This window comes from Saccoglossus kowalevskii, chromosome 2, assembly GCF_978046115.1.
Source record: "Saccoglossus kowalevskii chromosome 2, keSacKowa6.1, whole genome shotgun sequence".
NCBI classification, from domain to species: domain Eukaryota; kingdom Metazoa; phylum Hemichordata; class Enteropneusta; family Harrimaniidae; genus Saccoglossus; species Saccoglossus kowalevskii.
The window spans coordinates 38,068,881-38,089,471 of NC_140642.1; the positions used below are offsets into that span (position 1 = coordinate 38,068,881).

Here is a 20,591-nt window from a genome sequence, read left to right on the forward strand (position 1 = left end):
AGCGCCCTCACAATTGTCTTAGACTTGATTTGGCAGGCGGCCACGATACTAGTAGTCTAAAATAAGCAACAGATCTATATAGTTATGTTTTGTAGTACTACTAACTTGTTTTTTTTCGAAGTGCCATTTTTCATAATGTCTAAGAATGTCGGCATTTTCAACGACAGTTGTTTTTGTTTTAGTCAAATTTGATAGGCATATCTGCTGCATCCGCGATGTCATTATAATACCAATTGATTCTCATTTACATGAATTCCATCCGCGGTTTAATTGTCTATGTAACCTTTTAACTAGTTTATAAAAACTGAAAAAATTAAATGACTCAACATGTTAGTATGTCTAGATCTTACTAGACAGGCATGGGATTTGAATACAGACGATACCATTGAAAAATATGGTTTATTCTAGGGAAAGCTTTAGAAATGTCGACCATTATATAATTGTATTGAGCTTTTTTTTTCAAAAATTTATAGAACGAAACCATTCGGTCCTAAGCATCTCTGTTTTTATTTATATGTTACAGGATTTTTGACCTCCTGAATGGAAATGTCATCGTTAACAGACATATACATATTTCCACCCCGTAATTTAAACTCTACGCTATGTTGGTTAGGTCTGTTAAGATTTAGTAAACTTTTAAAATATTCAAATCAGGCCGGCTGTGACTATTCACCAGAAATGTTGGCCACCATTTCAACCGTCAGCTAGTGTATTACTTTCTTTATATACTTTTTGTATTGCATGTACATGAAGTGTTTTAGCTGTTATAAATCCCTAAATCTTATTGAAGGGCGGTAGTCGTCACGTCACGCATGCGCGAGATGTATGAGTCTCATATAAACAAAGATGGTGACTTTGACTGTTGACGGCTCAACGAGTACAAACTAAGACGCTACCAAGTTTAGCATTAGTGCAACTCGCGTCCAGGTCAAACCTCATACTTGTGATTTCCATTAGAAGAGCGCATTGGATTATGGGAAAATCAATGTTTATCATCACAAATGTCGCACATGCGCAGCGCGACGACTGCCGCCCTTTAACAATATCTTGAGCAATATTTGTCAATTCTCCAACAAATGAATGAGAACTTGTATCAAAAATTCACTTCACGGTGGTACGTTTCCCAGTAAAAAGAGCATCGCGTCAAAATGTTAAATGTATATGTAGCACTTGCGAATCCAAACGTGGTGTTGAGATTACATAATCCCAGTGATCAAATAACGATCGAATAGTTGTATAACTGTAGTTTGTATTTTATATCATTAAACGTACCATATTTGTGTATCATCTGGAAATACTAGTATGTGACCGTTTCTATGTAAAAAGAAAAATACGAACAAAATAAAACGTAATTAAATAATAAATATTTCAAAAACAATTCTGTCACACATGTTGATGGGTAATCAATCGCAGAAGGACGATGTTTGAATTTGTTGAAATTACTTTTTTAATGTATGTTCTTAAAATAAGTGTTTTTGCACGTACCTGCATTTAATCTAGTCCTAGAGCTAGAATTTGTAAAATTGTGTTGTTATGGTGATATGCAATTTGTTATTTTTAAATAGCCAGCCAACGTGAAATACCAACTTGATTTCAACTAGAAATATCTCACCCCAAAGAATGACAATAACATAGCTTTTTGGGGGGGGGGATATCGATATCATCGGCCATAACTAGTCAGTTATGCATTTTGCGTGTACATGCTAACGTGTACATGACCTAAAATTAAACAGAAAAATAGATAAATTAACTACGTTAATGTTACTGTGCAATACTTCTTGTCTTTCAACAAACCACGTAATGAAAAAGAAGGGGTGGTTTGCTTATCTAGAAGCCCCTTCTGAACAGTGAAGAAATGTTGCTAAAAATACATCTTTATTCAGTTGAAAAAGAAAAAGCGCAACAAGCGCGCATGTCTCTCTGGTCGTTGACGGCCTCCTTACTTCCTAAGTAGATACCAATGGGCAGTCAGCTATATTCATATTGCAGCCTTGGGTCAACTCGGGGTCAACTACGCTATTACATAATGAAACATGACGTGTGTTTGATAACTATGACGCATCGTTATAACATTCAATTGTCAGGAAATTTCTGTGACTGCTAACAGAAACAGTTTTGGCGTTCCGGTTCTGTATACATATATCCCTCCGCGTGCTGTGGGTACGGCACGACCTGCGGCGACTTGTCTTGGAGTCCAAAAGCAACAGTTTCTTCCCTGAGTTTCTTGGTGGATTGCTTATAGTCAACCACGCATTGTATTTGGTGGTATCTGCTTAACCCGGGCTTTAGTAATAACCGTATAACACAGATCTGGTCAGACACTGAACGTGCCAGGATTTGCGTAAACGAAATACCATCAGCGAAATTCAATCCCTATACGAGGATCGCGAATATCGCGTATCGTATATCACGGTTATTAGTAATCGTGCGTGTATCACGGCGACATCAACGTGATCCACACTTCCTGTTTTAAAAATCGAACGGCTGCATTGACTTTATTGTGCTTCACAAGTACGCCAAAATAAGGTATGGATTTGATTTTACTTAAACGGTTCTTTATTTCAAACATCCAAATACAGTACATTGACATTGACTACATGTATTCTAAGAACTCTGGTATGAACCGCGTCAATTCATGGTGGCCGGGATATGGCGGATAAGTTCATTGTTTTGTCTGATACCAACATAAACAAAGTCAAGATCAGTGTTGTTTATGTCATTCAGTTTAGCCTGACCATGGAAGGTACTCCGTTAGTACCTTCCATGTACCTTCCATGGCCTGACCGTGCTGTGTTTGCACGCAATAATGAACTATCATGCCCCAATGTTATCGATCTATGATTATTTTGATTTAGGGGTTGACCATTAGAAACATGGGGTGGGGGCAGAACTGACAAAAAAATTCACAGGAAAAGTTAGGGAAAAAAATCCAGCAGGGATTAACAGAAAAACAAAAAAATTAACATGCTTATTTCTTAGGGGGAGAATGTAATCCAGTGGAAATAAAAAGATTACAGCAATTCATCACGGGGAAAACACAAAAACAAGTGGAAGAACTTGTGCATAATTTTTCTGTCATTGTCCCACCCAGAATTTATAATGGTCCAACCCTTATAACCTCATGGCTAAAGAAGGCAACATATTTCTAAATATGACATATATTTGTACCATTTACCATGTGAATGTGGAATCAGGGTCGCCAGTTATTGAGAGGGTCTGTGGTGGTCTGCAGTTTTGATGTAATTGATTGCTTCTTTTTTTAATACATGTATATGCAATAACTAATCTATAAACCATTACATTTTTCGCTATTGTACGATTTGATGATATTAATATTTAAGGCAAAATAAATTAAAGTCTATGTAAATTCTCGTAACCCTCACCTTAGTTGTAAAAATAATTTTATTCTGAAAACTAACTTAAATCTTTTTACACATCTGATTATATTCTTATAGAAACCCACAACTCATTGAAAAAAATAAAATAAAAATTCCAGTCCCCGCCTACCCATATTTTTAGACCATTACTATAAACACCAAAATTGTTATCTGGCCTAGAAGCATCATTATTATTACCGATACGATACAGTATTTGGTTAATATGCACTTTTACTAGAGAAGCTCTTATAATACAACAAATATGGTAATGTACACAGGGTTGCATGGTTGAGTGTTATTTTTAAGTGACTATGATATGGGATTGTTTTTTCTCCAATCACCAAATAAACCGACACCAAATGGGTATTAAATAAAGCTTGACTTGTTTTTAGTGTTGATGCAAGATGGTTTAAATTAATAGATGTATTATATTGCATCTCTAAAAATACTGCTATCATCTGAATGTACGATTACCAAGCAGATAAATTTTTTAATCTCACTGCATACAAATTAGTATAAACAAATACATATTCACTTTAGCATCTGGTAAAAGCAAAGCAACCAATTATGTTCCTTACATGTGGGTATGTAATGATATCATGTCTACATACAAACTCTGTAGTGATTTTCACTGCCGAGTGATTCACATCTTCTGCAGGGGATACCTTTATTGTGACAAATTGATGAAGAGGTTTTATATTTGGTGTTAATATAAATCTCAAGTGTTCATTTGTCTACTCTGTCATTGTCGATATTACCAGCTGTGCGGTATTCGCTATTTCGCAACCCATGTTTTTTAATAATGTTACATTGAGAGTACCTTCTCATTTTGCAGTTACAGATTGTAGGTTACACATTGAGTCAGTATTTTATGCATCACTAGCCTTATGAAATCAGATAATATTTTAAATAATGGTTCCATTCACACTACTGAATACAGACAGAGTTTACGATCGTTTTGTTCTCACATTCACAGCCCTGGATGTGAGAATTAGGAACGTTACATTTATTCCTACTCATTGAAATCATATTAATTTACGAGGTATGGAAATCATGTTTCTTTAATGTCTATAATAAATAAATGATACCCTCTAAGGATACAATCAGATTTCATTGAAACACAAATAATTAACACAACTAAAATAATATTATTGAACAATGATATTTATACAAATAATAATAATCACAATAATTACCTCACTATATGTTCATTTCATAATAATCAATGAAAAAAGGAGCATGTAAATTAAAAAAATGTTTAATATCATACATGTGTCCATGGTAACAGACTTAATTTGAAGTTAATGGTACTGCACGCTTACTTGTTATAATAACTCAGACACCATGAGGGATTTGACATCATCAGTTTAACATCCAATGAGACTATATTTTTTTCTTTCTCATTTTGTTTAGTTGTCAAATGATTGAATAATTTTGAATATTGCTTGGGCTGCCAGTTGTAATATAATATTGTAGCAGTATATAGAAAAGTAAGGAAATTAAAAAAGAGGTTTTATCTTTTAGTTTTTTGTTTAATATGCACTGCTTAGACAAAATTGATTTGTAAATTGACCAAGAGTGATGTGACTTCACACTTTATTTCCGAATTTGGTCTCCTTTTCTTCTCGTAATCATTGCTAACAAGCATGACATAGGAAATTAAATTGGCTTCAAGCGATAATTTTAGATTGAATAGTTAATATTTTCATCTCATTTGAATTCATACCGATATCTGCTGGCTAAGTCGTCGTATTATGTGAAAGCATCTATTGGTATTCTCTGCTGCTTCAAATATCTTATCAATGTTTTGAGGAGGTGTCATTTGCCAACACAATTAAATTCACTGATTTATATTGAAATAAAAAAGGTATGCCAAAACTGAATGCTTTGTATTCAACTGTGGTATGTTTTTGTGAGCACAACTTTTGGCAACTTGTGACATTATTAAAAGCATATGCATTTTCTTACATAATATCGGTGGATCAAGGGTCAAAATATGCTATATTTTTTTTATCACAACAAAAATAATAATAAATGCTTGGTTTGTGTTTTTGTTGGACCATAGAATGTTTTCCATAAGTTTTCAGATAATTTCCCGAGTCAAAACTGCTTCTCGTTTGATGTCCTAAAAATAAATAATATTTCTGGTCACTGAGCATCAGATAAAAATGTGCATGTCACAGTTTATTTTTAGGTTGTTTTTTTTCTCCAAATTTAGATTAAAATGAAATAAAATAAAATTTAAGCACAATTTTAATTATGTTCTCAGCTCAAAGGTCAGGTCCTGGTACTTTTTGGAGAAATGAATTTATGACTATCAAATGACAAGTTTCTCAATCACTGTCTACTCCAGGAATTTTTTCTAGAAAAAATGAACAAGAAGGTTTCTGCACCATTGTATCTATCGCCATTGAAATATTTTTTGAGTAATTATAGTGTATTTTGGGTCCAGACACATTGTCAGCTTGTGTTGCTGGAAAGTTTTCACAGGGAAAAATATATTTGAGAAAGATTTCATGTTGTACGGCAGCACGGAAGTGCACGGCCCAAGAAATATATTTATGACTTGAAAGAGTGCCCCTGTTCCCCGGTTTAGAATGTACATTTTGTTCAACACATGTGTTTTAAATTTGTTTCCATTCATTCCAATTTCAATAGCTTTGTAATAATTAGTTAAGAAACCCAATGTTTAATGATGTTCTTAACTTTGGCCAAAATATCTTGGATAACCGAGGTATAGCTACATTCGAGCTCATTGAAATATTGTGTGATTTCACACCATTTTTGTCATTTTTTACCAAAAGAAAGTTTAGGGTCGGCAATAAATTGTAATAGGATATATTGAAATCATATTGCCAGTTAACATAATACTGTAATTGATAATCCATGTATAAACTAAATGAATAATTGATAAAGTCAATGTTCTTTATGTGGATATATATTTGTACGCTACGGAGGTTATCATGTTAATTTTATTGTCAGTCATCAACAATGACTATCGAAATTGAAGGATAAAGAATGGATACGTGCAATAATACTCATAGTGGTGCAAATATACATATGGTTATCAGTACACTGGTAGTCCCGAAATTCACTAAAATAATAGTACACTTCATTATATTATCATTGCTGCCAGTGCTATTAAAAACATACTTTGTTTGGTTACTGATAATACTTCGCCAGTCGCTGATTTCCAATCGTGAATTCACTTTTGTTGCCAGTGATAATGCTTGATTTTAAACCATGAATCGTTCTAACATCCATCATTTTCATTTTGAAACGTGTCGTCGCATACATCAAGAAAACATTCATTAATATGAAGTATGTGTTACATTAGTACATTTAAATTTGACAAATTATGTGATTTTTCATTTCCCCACATATGTGAAATGGTTAAACAAGTTAAAAATGTATGTAACTCTTTGCCTAAGAACTCCAGTGAAATGTACTACAAAATATTTTTATTTTCACATTACTTTAAATTCATGAAAAATGTGTTTCTTGCCAAAATTAAGCATTTCCTGATATGCATCTTTTTATCTCATTTGTGGAAAAAGAGAGGGGCATTTATCATCTCTGTTAGTTACAAATAGTAAACTAGTAAAATTAAAAGTAGCTGTCACTTTTATTCAGAATACAGTGATGAGAATCCTAAAGCTCTTGGATATCTATTTGTATGTAAATTAGGTGGAAGAATTCATTTAATTTTAGGTTGGATAGATAGGATGATACGAAATAAATACTTTGGATTAACATTCATATCAACAACAACAAAAAACACCAAGTCAAAAACAAAAAAATTAAATCGTTATTTTTTTTGCCAGTATATTATCTGATTGAAAAAGCATGTTTTAAATTATTTACCCCTCTGAATACAGTGCTATGTCCCCTACTGAATATTGGTCAATGCTTTTAGAATGATGTCATTCTTTTGTGTGTCCACGTGGACAAAATGCATTAAATTCTGAATGTAGGTAGTGAAGCGACCGGTAGTTACGTTTGTCTGCCGTTGGTAGCGTAGTGTGGTTTTTTTTGGTGCGTGGTGTATTTTAAGTGGCTTTCTGTTTTTTATTGTTGTATCTGCATCTGCAGTGAACACATTGCCTGCTTCTAAGGTAAGCTGTGCTATTCAATAAATAAGCCAGGATTTTTTATAATAGTGTGTTGTAAGATATGTGTGCTGCGTTGATATTTCTTACAGCAACTGTGTACCGGCCGGTTTTATTTGCTAATATTTGACAATGATATGAATACCACTGCGTCCTACAAGTCGTCAAAAGGTGTAATTATGTGCCTGATCCTATGATCAATATTAGGTTCGTCTGTTCCACCTTCTTTTTAATGTGATAGATTTTTTTTGTCCTGCTGTATAGAGGTTTTTCCTTCTGTCTTCCCAATAGCGCTGTAATGACTGGCGTTCTTACTGTTTACTATCAATACTGTTGTATTGGTTGAGTTAAATATAAAGACAGAGATTAGACGTACATTTTTAGCATTCCAGTGTGTTATTATCAGACACTCTTTGATTTGGGAAGTAAGGGACATAAATTGGGGAATGAAAGGGACCTGATATATCAATGTATTAATACTTAGCTATTATGCCATTTTAATTCATAATAAATATTTATTATTTCAATGTCAGTGCGCAAGTACTTATTGGCATATGACCTAAGGCAGATATGGCAAAATTTACTGGTAGTATTAGTATTTGATATTTTGGGGCTCTGTGTATATGATACAATGCCAAGGACATGTTTGAATAAGAGTGGATGCACCGGTCATTTATAGACACAGATTCACCCTCTATCCTGTAATATTATACTGGGAAGTGAAAGTCTGCACTGGATTGAGTCAGATGCGGAAGTAGGTTGGGTATGAACTAAGGACGTTGTTCTCATAATAGAATACAGACAGTGCAGTGTATGGAAACCAACTGAATCACCGATGTTCATTATATATTACACATACATGTAGTACAAATTATAATATTTATTTGTTGACCTATTTCTGAAATAATTTTTAAGCATCTTACCCAGGGAACCTCAAAATATCCTGCATTTATATCGTATATATGTTCCTTTTTTATGCTGGTCTATTTTCTTAAGAATACTGTTAAATAGCATAATTATTCACTGAATTTTAAATTTGGTATTTTGCTAACTGCTGATTTCTTCTGTAAGCTTATTGGTTTATTAATGACAGTGTGAGTTTTAACCTATGCAGCAAATATCGCTTGAAACATTCAAATATTTAATTTAAAACCTAGTGAATATCACTTTTAATATTATATAGGCAGAATGCAATTTGTCTGTGTAAATATTGACAAGTCTGCTTTAAATTGAAGTTATATTAGTCAAGTTCAAGGTGGAAGTAATGTCATGTTCTATGTTCGAGAGTGTGAATGTCAAGGACATATTTTATGCTGCACTGCCACCTACAATTTGTATCTATTGAATACATAATAAGTAAATTTTATAAATATTTTATAAATATTGATTATGCCAATATTTTCTAAATTCCTGTGGATTCTTCAGTATTTGTACAAATACAATATTGCTCATTTTAATACAACAATATTATAAGCTCAATGATAAATATTTTTTAAAATTTATCATATAGTTTTAAATAATTTTGCCATAAATTTCCATCAATTATGAAAAAAATCAGACAATCTGTTTTGTCAGCCGCCATGCTGTGAGTGCACTCGTACATAGAAATTATAATGTGATTATTCCAGTTCAACTATTTCAGGTTTGAAACCAACTAGGACAGGTTCTCAGAATCTAATAAACACACATTGCCACTTTTGTTCATATCATAACCCAAATATACAAGGAAAATTAAATATTAATTTAATTAAATTTAGCTGACATTTGCATTGAACCTGTCAGCTTATACTCAAGTACTGTTCTAATAATTTGTAATGTATGGTCAGTTCAGGTAATCCAGTGAAAACTATAAAATGTCAGTTGAACTAACAATATTAAAATTAAATATTCAATACATATTCATTCTGAACCAATTTCAATTTAATAGTGTTTAAAAGTGTTTCATATTTTGAAAGCCTTTCTTTCAAGACATTGGACTACTGCAATGTACAATCTTATATGCATACCATTTATCATTGAAAACAAACAACACTTTGATAACTACAATTAATAACAATTCATAGCATGGGAAAACATCCACAGTACATAAAAACAAAGAAATGTAGACGACAGATAGAATTAAAACTATTCTGCATGAAAATAAAATCAAGGTTATCTGAACTTTTATTGTGAAAATAAATATTTCAAAGTATATAGTACAAATTGTCTATTGTGTATTACCCCCCCCCCCCCCCCCAGTCAATGCTGGCCCATGAGATATACAGGACATGTATTGAGAATGGATTAGTCAGTTGCAGAAAAGAACAGTTCATGGTCAGGTTAGGTCATGGTAATTTGAGAAAATACATTAAGTTAATGTCAAGTACAACCAATGTCACGATCTAGGTTACCATGGTAACCTTTCTGGGAGGTTGACAGCCATTTTTAAGGGGATTGCATGAATATAAAGAGGAGAGGAGTCTAGTATTCATCCTGTCCAGTGGGTGAGTTTAACTTAAAGTGAAATTTTCAAAATAATTATCAATCTGTCAATTTTATAATTTTGACAATTAAATCGGTTTTTTTTGTTTGCATCTGATTGGTTAGGACTTAACAGATAAATTACCATAAACAGTATCAAAATAAACTACAAGTAAGCAGCTTATCTTGTCTGGGATGCCATATTTCCATACCTATTGGATTTACAGTATGTTGTTAACTATTCAAGTTTCACCAATATTTAATATTTTTTGAGAGTGTTTTGTTAAAACAACATGTGACTCTTTGTCCTAAGAACCCCAGGGAAATTGAACATGATCAAAATCTATTTCCTCGCGTCAATTCTCAGTTTTTTCTCATAAAATTTGACTATTTTTGTTCCAATCTGAAAGAAAGCGTAGACTATATAAACAGTACTATTTTGTGAATTTATGATGAACTGGTGGTGAAAAGGTTAACTTTGCATAAAAGTATAAACATTTTAAATAGCAATGGGAAATTAATGTCAACAAATAAAAAGTAGACAGGAAATCAGTGTATATAAAAGTGGAGAATCTTGGTAATGGATTCCATTGCATTGTTTTATCAGATGAGGTTACCCATGGTATTGAATTTCCTGTGGACATTGCAGCTAATCATGCATCTGAGTCAATTATTCGGTAAAATGTTACTGGCATAGAAATTAGGAGTCATTGAAAGCACTGATATCACTATGATTGCGGAGAGACTTTCTTGCTTGCTTGAAAAATAATCAAATCAGCTCAGTCATCACATCATGTTTGATATATACAATGGGAATAAAAACATGGACTGTACGGCCGCTATAATTGTCTCTTTAAATTTAAAGATTCGTATCTAAATTTAAAGATTTTTCACTTTTTCATAATTAATTAATTACCAAATTAATTCCCAATAACATTTTCTCTGCAGCTATTGATTTAAAATTGTAATGAATACCTGTTACCATGGTGATTTATTAATATGGTCCCATTCAAAGTCCAAATGAAGTACAGTGTGTGAATGTTGTTACCATAGTAACATATCCGGAACATTATAAAGATAGTTCACTTTAAAATGCAGAATGCTATTCGAGCAAAACGATCAATTTGGACTTTCCTGCTTAGAAAAGTTGACTTTCTACTGCAGGAAATTGTGTTTTCTTCAATGGTAAGTGAAGAAGTGAATTATATTGGTCTATCTGCTCTTTAGAATATTCAGGTGGTGATTGTAATTTTACTTTTACTTTTAGAAGTTCCTGAAATGTTCCTGAAGTTATTCCCCGTGACTGAATATTCAAAAGTCTGAATTAAAACATTGTGGTATCCAAACGAGTTATATAGCCTAGTTACATATTTTGATCAATTTCAATTCAAGATGGTTGCCAGAACAGAGTTTAACACAGGGAGAAATCATAAAGTGATTGTTGCCATGGAAACAGTGTCTCTTAGCAAATTATCAAGAATTTGTAGTCTTATCATAATAATCTAGTATAAAATAAGTTTTAAATTAATATTTGGCAAACTTTTGCCTTTCCAATAGGGCAAATATGTGTACACTAATTTATTTTTATATAGTGACATATGATGCTAGTAATTAAATGCTGGCATTTTATAGTTACATGTATACATGTAGAAAGTGGCATGTCCTAATTATGAATTCATATCATGTAAGCACTGGCACCTGAGTAGGGTAGGGTAGTAGGGTATTTCGAACACACTGCGTCACCGGTATCGTGCCAATTGAGGTTTTGTAGAGGTTTTTATTGTTTAAGTCAGGCTGTGATGTGATTGTGATGCGCTCTACATGCACTGCCAGCAAAGATGTATCATAGTGATAAGCTTTAGGATTATTTAGGTTTTGTGTGTTTCGCTTTTTTGGACGAATAAATGTGATTTTTTTATTTTTATTCCTGAAAATAAAAGGATTAATATACGTGTACATCTATTCATAGACTATAACATCTCATCAGTATTTCGTAGTTGTTTAGGTGATCAGTTCAGTAAACGAATTCAACAGTGAAAAAGGAAAACTACGAATATATTTTTTTTAATAAATATTGTGCTATCTAACCATGTCACTATTTAGGTAGATGTGAAAGTAGGTCAGGTCAGCACTTCAATAAATGTAGAGTTACTGACAGAAATTTATTTTACATTAAAATTGATGATTTATCATATCGTAAAATCCGTATTAGAAGCCGCATCCGTATTAGAAGCCGCATCCGTATTAGAAGCCGCATCCATAATAGAAGTTGCACACGTTCATTTTAAACAATTAAGAACCAAAAATTCATTGTTTGTAATATGTGTAGATGCTCTAATAGAAACCACATCCCCTTATGTTGCATTGTACCATTTTAATAGAAGCTGAGGTTTCTAATACAGATTTTACAGTAGTAAATGTGGTCTGCAACTCGAGGTTCAAGGCATTATTTCTTGCATTTAGTGTTTTTTTTGTAGAAAACCTCCAGCCTTGCAATCTATTTGTGTACAGTACTGTCGTTTTTTTTTCATGGAAGCCACCATTTCAACAGCTGTTTCAAATGAGATCCATTTTAGGATGCTTTGAATATGTGTTTTATTTGCCCTTGCACTCAGTGTGCATGTTGTCTAGTATGCCATCTGTGAATATTAATCCACTGACATTGTCCATTTGTCACGTCTCATTAAATGAATCCTGTATCACTAAATCTTGTACAATTTGTAAACAATGTCATTAAAATAAAAATTAAATTTTGGTAAATAATAAAGAATTAATAGATCTATGTGTGATTTATGATGGCAGTACATGAAAATGATTAGCAATAATTCACTAATTCACTAATTCACTGCAAATAGTCGTCCGTGTACCGGTATATGTTTATGTATGTAGCAATGAATTATTCATATGCATCACAGGAAGTATATTTTTATTGAAATTAATAAAAATAAATTCTCTTACATGTCATTGTTGTATGTACAATATCGCTTCAATTCCTGCAGTATTTTATAAATATCTAGCTATGATTCTAGAACATTTCTTGTCTATTCAGATTTTATACAAATGTACAACACACACTATTGGATGTCATGAGAAATACAGTATATCAGTGGTCAGTGGACAAATTATCCACGTTGTGTCTTGTCATGTTTATTTGTTCAGTCATTCATAAATCTACATGGTAATAGCTGACTACAATGCATTATTACAGTGTTGTACATTTTTTTTTAGCTCCGCTGTCGACTTTGTCGAGCGGAGCTTATCATATGAGTGATTGTCCGTCGTCGTCGTCCGTCGTCGTCGTCCGTCGTCCGTGTCAATGTTTTACTTTTTCGACTTCTTCTTGAAAACTACAAGCCTGAATGCTTTGATACTTGGTGTATATGTACCTTTGGTAGACCTCTCTCAGATTTGTTCATTTCATGATGATATCTTCAATTCTCTAATTTTGGTGAATATTTTTGTCATTTTTAGTAAAAAGTGATATTTTCGACTTCTTGTTGAAAACCGCAAGTGCAATTGCTTTGATATTACATATATAGGTACTACATGTGGACCTCTCTCAGATTTGTTCATTTTGTAATGATATCTTTAATTCTCTAATTTTGGTGAATATTTTTGTCATTTTTGGTAAAAAGTGATATTTTCGACTTCTTGTTGAAAACCGCAAGTCCAATTGCTTTGATATTACATATATAGGTACTACATGTCGACCTCTCTCAGATTTGTTCATTTTGTAATGATATCTTCAATTCTCTAATTTTGGTGAATATTTTTGTAATTTTTGGTAAAAAGTGATATTTTCGACTTCTTGTTGAAAACCGCAAGTCCAATTGCTTTGATATTACATATATAGGTACTACATGTGGACCTCTCTCAGATTTGTTCATTTTGTAATGATATCTTTAATTCTCTAATTTTGGTGAATATTTTTGTAATTTTTGGTAAAAAGTGATATTTTCGACTTCTTGTTGAAAACCGCAAGTCCAATTGCTTTGATATTACGTATATAGGTACTACATGTCGACCTCTCTCAGATTTGTTCATTTTGTAATGATATCTTTAATTCTCTAATTTTGGTGAATATTTTTGTAATTTTTGGTAAAAAGTGATATTTTCGACTTCTTGTTGAAAACCGCAAGTCCAATTGCTTTGATATTACATATATAGGTACTACATGTGGACCTCTCTCAGATTTGTTCATTTTGTAATGATATCTTTAATTCTCTAATTTCGGTGAATATTTTTGTAATTTTTGGTAAAAAGTGATATTTTCGACTTCTTGTTGAAAACCGCAAGTCCAATTGCTTTGATATTACGTATATAGGTACTACATGTCGACCTCTCTCAGATTTGTTCATTTTGTAATGATATCTTTAATTCTCTAATTTTGGTGAATATTTTTGTAATTTTTGGTAAAAAGTGATATTTTCGACTTCTTGTTGAAAACCGCAAGTGCAATTGCTTTGATATTACATATATAGGTACTACATGTGGACCTCTCTCAGATTTGTTCATTTTGTAATGATATCTTTAATTCTCTAATTTCGGTGAATATTTTTGTAATTTTTGGTAAAAAGTGATATTTTCGACTTCTTGTTGAAAACCGCAAGTCCAATTGCTTTGATATTACATATATAGGTACTACATGTGGACCTCTCTCAGATTTGTTCATTTCATAATGATATCTTTAATTCTCTAATTTTGATGAATATTTTTGTAATTTTTGGTAAAAAGTGATATTTTCGACTTCTTGTTGAAAACCGCAAATCCAATTGCTTTGATATATTATACATATAGGTACTACATGTGGACCTCTCTCAGATTTGTTCATTTTCTAATGATATCTTCTGTTCTTTAATTGCCATGTGCATTGCTAACAGCGGAGCTATCTCAGCCGACAGGCTGCTTGTTTGTATTATGGAATGTCAAAATGTAACTTTGATTATGGGGTAAATAACTTTGTGAACTTAATTGAACTCTGAAATGTAATACCTAGTTACTGGTTTACTTTGTCGTTGCCAAAAGAAACAGAACAAAATTAAATAATTTTAAATAACTCGTATATTTGGTGAAATTTTTGTTTATGCTTAATACTCAATTTATTTTTATTTTTATACAAATCAGCCATGCTCCCCCCTCCCCTCAAATGACCTTGTATGATCAGAACATGACTGTAAAAAAAACGCTATAACTAACGTGGAATTGGTGCTAATGTCTTTCTCAATGCATGATAATGCATCATTGTGATAGAAATAACCTGTTATAAAGTTGGTACATGAAGCTCATTGGTAAAAAAATTAAACTAAACTACAACCCTACCTAAATCCTACCTGCCTGTGCCACCCAATATTTTATGTTATGACTGACATGTGCATGAAAGATGATATGGTTCAGTACTGTCTGGGTGCATTGCAATACCCTTTTTATTATACCTTCAAATCACATAGTGTATGAAAATAGTTAAACTTTCTAACTTATATTTTCTGTAATACTCTATGTAACTTCTGGAGATACAGTTGTAGATATGATACCTTGTAGTTGATATGCACTAACTAGTATATCGATACAAAGGTCATTTGTCGGTTAAAATGTGGATAATGTTTATGAAGCTTAACAGCAATTTCAATCTTCTTCTTACACTGTGTGCGCAAAAGTATGCCTTGTATTCCTGCACAGTTTTTCCAATCAGCCATGAGAATCACACAGACAGATGTTTTCTGCAATGTGATTGGCTGACCATACATTTGTAATTGAAACACACTGTTCTGTTGACATATCACTGGATGTCCTTTTGCAAGCCTTTATAACATTCTTAAAAACATAATCAAGAAATTATTGTGTTCAGATCCGCGGTTCTTACTAATTACAAAAGGATAGAATATCAATGATGCTTTCTTAGGGAATCAAATTACTGTCTTTTAATTTCAAATTACAGTTAGCTTTCTTGTGCAGCATTGACAATGTCTGAACAAGATTCAAATCCCAGTCATAGTGGAATTCATGGTCATCTGATCACATCGTGTAATATTTCACTTTCTGTGATAAATTAGAAAATTTGGTGAGTTAGTGCGATAAACTGATTCCAGGAAATTAAATTGCTTTACTAAAGCTGATTGAATTTTCTTGAGATATGTATCATGTATTTTATGGCACAATGACACATGCATTATTTCACAGTGGTATAATATTGTACTGTGGCGTAAAAACAACAGTCATTTATTGTGCACAACTCTGATCAACTGTTATGACCTTGCATGATGACCATACCATGGTCAACTGTGGTAGCCTCACATGATCACCATACCATGGTCAACTGTGGTGACCTCACATGATCACCATACCATGGTCAACTATGGTGACCTCACATGAGGTGGTACTCTTTCATATTGACATCTTTTGAAGTCAAACCTAACTGACTATAATTGCAAGTTTAACATAAAAGCCAGATGTGTTGTTGGAATGTGACTCATGTAATGGAGTACATATGTACATTGCTTCTGTTATCAAAATACAAATGATATCCTTACCTCTACACTAACAAATTAAAAAAAAAATGTTGTTATTGCAAGAAAAATAAAATAGGCATTATTTTGTTCATAAATTTAATTTATATATTATGAGGTTATTAAGTGGATACTGAAAAGTATGCACGAAGACAGTACAGCGGGTGTATCAACCATAGATGCGACTGTGTACCGTCTGAGTGCATACTTTTCGGTATCCTCATCGGTTTAGAACAGAATCAGCGAACTTCTTTGTGTGGGGTCCGGTCAAACCCTGATGGCAGCCATGTTTGTTTTTATTATTAGAGGATGCTTACACACGTAATCATTCCATATTTGGAATTCGCATTTCTTAATATGGTAGAATGAAAATACCCAGTGCAATACCGCCAAATTATGGCACGCTGTAACTTATGGCGTTGTGATGACAGATGTATAATTATGATTATTTTTTTAAAACTTTATTCATATTGGGTCTTTGACTAAAATTCATTTGAGTTCTGATTATGCTGTAGTAAGTACTTGCTATCTTCCTATAACTCTAAAAAATGAGATGCATGCATCAGTTATCTTCTGAAATTTGTTTGCTTTCACTTTTTTCATAATAGCTGACCTGATTGCCTACTTCCATAATTTGTTTGTTTTCACTTTTTTCATAATAGCTGACCTGATTGCCCATAATCTAGGGGACATAGCACATGATTGTGTAGATAGTCTATTGACAGCCACAAAAGGACTCTTCTAAGCTTGTCAAATGAATTTTGGGGTCAGCAATTCAATCGTCCGAAACAAGAAGACTTTTGTCAGCAGATGATTTGCACCATAGAAATTGTGGCTATGTGTGAACATGGATGGCAATTAAGGGACTTTATTCTTAATGTATAATTTTGAGTTGTTTGTCATCATATCCTAAAATAGTGTAAAACATCCCTAAACATATAATGGTAAGTCACTGTACAATGACATGAGCAGTACTGTATGCATAAGTGTAGTAAATTTTGTTCAAGTGACATTAAGAGTTTTCAAGTGTTATTATATTTTCAGTTTTTCTATTTGACCACTTGCTCTGTTATTATACGTTATTTTTTGTGCAAATGTTTGAGGCCAATTGAAATGATAAAGTGAGTGTACTCTGATTTATACTGTAAAATAATTTATTTTAGCTGGAATTAATTTTTGCTGAATAGACTTTTGGGGTTTTTTGGATGGAATTTATTTTCACTGATTTTTTATGAGTTGAATGTAAAATATAAGAAAAAGTGTTTATCTGCTGAATTTTATTTTCACCGAAAATAAAGTATTTTACAGTATGGACAATGATTAAGATTGTACTTGGATCTGCATTTATTTATACAATAACGGCTTATACAATGTTTTAGTGATGATTGTTAAAAAAAATACCATTCTACAAAGTAATCCTGGAAAAAATCTTCAAAGAATCAATAACAAACATGAATAATTTTGAACCATTGAATAAATAAAAAAAATATTTCACATTTAAAGAAAAAAAACACAGCAATTTCCATGTAGAAACAAACAATTTGCAGAAATATGTGAAAGGAGTTTCAAATGATCCACCCCTTACAAAATGTTTATCTTTGTAGCATTTTCGTTAATGAGAAAACATAAACACTGCATATCCCTTATTTTTCTGTGGAGTGTATACACTACTACTACTCACCCAACAACATACATTTTGCATATGCAATACACTCCAATCAGTGAAATTATTTTTCTTTTTTGTATTTAGATTATAGTGATCATAAGTTCACGTAATGTGATATAATTTTCACTGCATCTGTACACAGTTACTACTGTGATATGTACAAAAATGTGCCAGACTGCTGCCTGGGCCTCATTGTGAAAACACTGTGAGAGGCCATTCATATTGAAATGTGACCCAACCCACACAGTAGCCAATCAGAATGCACTTTGTGGGCGTGAAGACCTTGGTGATGGACACCACCATGATTATTTGTAAGGTCACTAGGTTAGCGTCACTTGTGTGGCGGCAAAATGTAAAAATTTGAACTACTTGGCAGTTAGAGATCGGATTAGTTGTCTTGTAATGTCTTCTTCTCTTCTTATTTCTATCTTTTTCAAGTTTCGTAGTATACCATTAGTATAAAAGTCTGTTGTGCAAAGGGTGAGTACATTTCAGTTGAAATTCAAGGTTTTTATTTAATTGTTGACAATGGTTCATTGTGATGTTTCTACACCGGCATGTATTAGGGTGTTTTAAATGCCCAGGCAGGCAAGAAGTAATGGCGTAGTTGATGCCTATAGGAGCTTAATAACCGGTGTTATAAGGCCAGAACAGTCATATCAGCAGACTTTGTTTACAGTATCCTGTATAGCATAGAGGTAGATGTTGTTATATCATTTATGCTATAAATACTCTTAAAGGTTGACAGTTGGAAACAAATCTTGTGTGTATCATTTGAATTATTTTTATGCTTAGTCAAGTTTGGAAATTTGGATTGAAGTTTTTTTTAGTAAATATTTGTTAGTTTTGACTTGTACTTTGGGATATTCCAATGTCTTGATTGAAGTAAATTCTGTATAATTTATATGAAAAATGTGTACATGCATGGCGAATATACTCAGAACATGCTCAGTCAACTGTCTGTCAGTCTCATCATGGAAGTATAAAGTATTAGTATAGTAGTATATTTTATTTGACACAAAAAAATGCATGGAAAATACATAATCTATGGCCAATATACATTACTTTACACAAACAAATAACAAATAAACAAACACTGTAAAAATATAAAATAAATGTTAGAAAAATGTTAAATATTAAAAGTTTAATTTTTGTTTTCTGTTAAAATATCATTGATGAATTTTCCCAGGCTGTTGGTAATGAAACCATCATTTGAACTTAAAATTTGTTTGAACATGTTTTGTTCTGATAATGTTAGTAGACTATCATTATACAATGACAAAGTATAAATAAATTGTGTATGACTAGTTATTAACCTTTGATTCTTACAAACCAATCAATAATGCATGTATTTCATCACCAATATCCTTGTCTTCACACAAATTACAAATTCTTTCCTTAGTATATCATCCGTAATGCAGGTCCCCCCCCATAAGGGTAGTAACAGCACAACTACCCCATTCCCCTCATTTTTATAAATATTTATAAACTTCACTTTTTCTTTTATTTTTTGTTGCTACATTATTCTGATGGAGTATTTCTAAAGATGAAATATATTTGTTATTATGGCAGTTAGATCCAACAATTCAATCAATAAGCAAGAACAGTGCTTGATGATTTTAATTGAAAATTTGTGTAAATGTTTCAATGTTATCCCATCAGCCAATTGAAACCTCTTGTTTCAGTTTTAATTGATAAATTTATAAATATAAAAATGTAATAAATGGATTCCATTTGTCAATACTTAAAATTTGGTCACAATCATTCACCTGTATGTAATCTTTGAAGATTTATATCTTGATCAGATGCAGGTTGACCTGTATATAAAAAGAGTCATTTTGTAGCTGGGGGGTATTGTCTGTTACTATGTAATAATGAGGTGTTAACTTGAACAATGCACAATGTGCATTGAGCTGGTAGGCTGCAAAGAATGGTCATTTGTTGTTCTGCATAAATAAGGGGAGTGTTAACAATGCACACTGCTATAGTTATGCAAATTAGTGTAACTTGTCATATGTAGTTCCATGGTATAAGCGTGTGTTTGCAACACAGCGTAGCATTTGATGTCTTGGTATATGTGCGGGTACAGCTGGACCGCTTTGTGTATACATTATAATTGTGTTCCGATAACAGTGCTCTTGTCATTCTTGGTAGGTTTGCTTTCCTATTCCATTGTGTTCACTTTAGTGAAAAGTAATTGGTTTTTGTATTGTATACCATGACGTAATGAACATTATATGTTTGTTTTCTGTCTCTGCATAAAATTACTGCAGATTGATTACTTTTTCACTTAAATTTTTGTATGCAATTCGTGTGAGGCAATTATGTTGTCTACCGGTAAACTCCAGTGAAAATAAATTTTCCTTCAGGTTGTTGAATTTAAATCCGTAAATGCTGTCCAGTATACATTAGTGTATTACATGTATGTTGTAATTTCTACATGGCCACACAGTTCTGTTAATTCGGCTCTTTTATC

At 32.5% G+C, this 20,591-nt stretch overlaps 1 protein-coding gene across 2 annotated transcripts in view; it reads left to right on the top strand.

The window, feature by feature from the left end:
• The first annotated feature begins 7,346 nt into the window (after positions 1–7,346).
• The window catches only part of LOC102804129 (uncharacterized), a 34,504-nt gene continuing 21,259 nt past the window's right edge, over positions 7,347–20,591 (top strand). Inside the window, exon 1 of one of the 2 annotated variants that reach the window (XM_006817396.3) lies at positions 7,347–7,492. The gene's annotated coding sequence lies outside the window, so the exon portion shown is untranslated. Of the gene's footprint in view, positions 7,493–20,159; positions 20,266–20,591 lie in introns of those variants that run through there. The other variant, XM_085495218.1, reaches the window with a different exon arrangement.